The following is a 2,385-nucleotide window of genomic DNA, read 5'->3' on the forward strand; positions in this document are numbered from 1 at the left end:
ACGTCGGGAGCGCGGATGAAAACTCGCACGAAAAGCGAACGCTGTCTGTTAACAATCACGAGGGTATTTGGCGAGACACGGAGGCTGGTCGATGATCGTACGTCCGCGCGCTTGCGTCCGGAGCGGTGCACATACACACACGGGCGGTCGACAAATTAAGCGACTCACGACGCCGTGTGAAAATTAGCACTCACGCAAGTCCGGAACGACAAAGCAACGACGATGACGACGATGTCTCCAGTCATCTGCCGCGTACACACAACCTTCTTCCCTCCATGACGTCTAGAGCGTATTCTCGCTTGTTTTCGTGCGACCGCGGCAAACGCCGACGAACGGTCCAACAATCGCTCGTACGTGACACCGAGATGCCAACGTAAGCAGTCTTAAGGTTACGTGAACGACCCTCAGCCAGGCGTGGTCCAGGAATTGTATCCGTGGACCGCAATGTGCGTTCGAAATGTCGATGTTCATGTGTCCTGCAGTTCACACGTTGACGCGCAATTAGCTGCGTTCTTCATCGACCCACGAGCCAAGTGATCCACCGTTCAGGGTTGTATTTTAATATTCTGTGTTCATGTATATATATATATCATACTCGTATATAGTTCTCGGGTTCGGAAGAATCCGAGACCCGCGCCTCCAACTAGCACACGGTCGATGGAGGTTCGGGCGTCGCGACACTTCGTCCGAACGAACGAAAGTGACGACACAGGGGTCTCTGGGATGCGGTTCCGCACGGAGACCGCCACGCAATTGCGAACGGTTCCCGTAACGGCCAGGCGTAGAGTACATTTAAAAACCTAGGATCAACCTGGAGAGTACGATGGAGCCGACGGGGATACCCCGATCAAGTGAACCACGTACATCCACGGTGTTCTCCTCTGAAACGACACCCCCCATTTTATTGTCGCAGCGCCCTGCACGTACGTATTCCCCTCCTGATTTGGATAGCCGATTAGAACGGACTTCGCAGCCGGCTTCGATCGGTCTTTCTCATCCCCTTAAATTCACACACAAATTCCATTATTCTTGGGAGTCAGACTCACGAAAGTCGAAGCTGTTAACAGCCGGTCCACAGTTGTTGTTCACACGGCAGGAATACGTACCCTACGGCCGCACATCGACGCGGGATACGTGTCGCGTCCTAGGTTACCCGGGCCCTCTCTTTCTCAAGAGAGGGTCCACATCCGCTGGACGGTTCGGAGAGAACAACGAGGTAAAGAGACGAAGAAACACCGGGAGCGGGATGCGAATGGGAAAACGTTTGCTTTCGCACTCGTGCGCTCATATCGGTTATTCTCCTTAACCTCTTCTTCGCTCGCTTTTCATTATTCCCACCGAAAATAGGAGAAACGGGCGCAGCCTCGCGCAAGCAGCTGGCAAGCACGCTCTCTCTCCTCTCTCTGCCGCGCGAGTATGCACCGTATATATTAGCGGCGGGTGTGTGACCGAAACATCGCGCAGCGACGGGACCATGTCTTCCATAAGATATGAAAGACCCCGATATCATGCTGTGGCGACGGGGCTATCGGAGATGCACCTCACGCAAGCGCTATATATATCGACGCAATGCTTACGCGCCGAGGAGGGAACGATACATCCCAAACTGGCGGGCTCTTTGTAAACGCTGGGACAAAGCCTCACGCAGGCAGTCGAGAAGGAACAGTTTCGCTCCATCGAAGATGCCGCGCGTACGTACAACGGCGGGTGCGACGAAGCATCGCGCAACGACGGGACAATGTCCTCCATGCGAAATTGCATGCAAGACCCCGATCATGTTGCCCGATGACATCGGTGATCGACACCTCACGCTAGCGTTGTAACTATCGGCAGCGTACTCACGACGGAAAAAAAAAGAAACGTTCTTCTCGAACTGGCGGGCTTCCTTTCCTTTCCCTTTGCGCGTTCCCCCTTTCTTACAAGGAGCCTCACGCAAGCAGCCAGAAGCGAATGTACAGAGCGAAGATGACCGTGGCAGCGGCGGGTGTTGCAGCGAATCATCAGGCAACGACGGGACAATGTGTTTCATACGAGATGCATGAAATACCCCGATATCGAGTTGGCGATGGAATCAACTGGCACACCTCACGCGAGCGCTGCACGATTCATTATTCTTACACGTCCGTGACTATCGCTTTCGAGCTGGCGGGCTCGTGTGCGCTTATATGTTTGCCGACACAGCGTACGGACGGGAGCATCGAACTGAGTAACTGCGTACTCCGTATGTAAAGACCTCCTTCACGTAAGCCGTATGGCCGTTCGACATATTCTCTTTTTTCATTCTTAACACGCCAGGCGGGGCGCGACGGACGGGAGAGACACACGCTTTCAGTAACCAGGTACTCCGAACGTTTGCATGACCTCCTCGCGTAAGCCGTCGCGCAC

General features: G+C 54.1%; 1 non-coding gene across 1 annotated transcript; it reads right to left on the reverse strand.

The window, feature by feature from the left end:
- Positions 1-398: 398 nt before the first annotated feature.
- Positions 399-553, reverse strand: LOC143187820 (5.8S ribosomal RNA). Its single transcript, XR_013003308.1, has one exon. It is a non-coding gene; the product is annotated as a 5.8S ribosomal RNA (ribosomal RNA).
- Positions 554-2,385: the final 1,832 nt, after the last annotated feature.

This window comes from Calliopsis andreniformis, unplaced genomic scaffold, assembly GCF_051401765.1.
Source record: "Calliopsis andreniformis isolate RMS-2024a unplaced genomic scaffold, iyCalAndr_principal scaffold0348, whole genome shotgun sequence".
NCBI classification, from domain to species: domain Eukaryota; kingdom Metazoa; phylum Arthropoda; class Insecta; order Hymenoptera; family Andrenidae; genus Calliopsis; species Calliopsis andreniformis.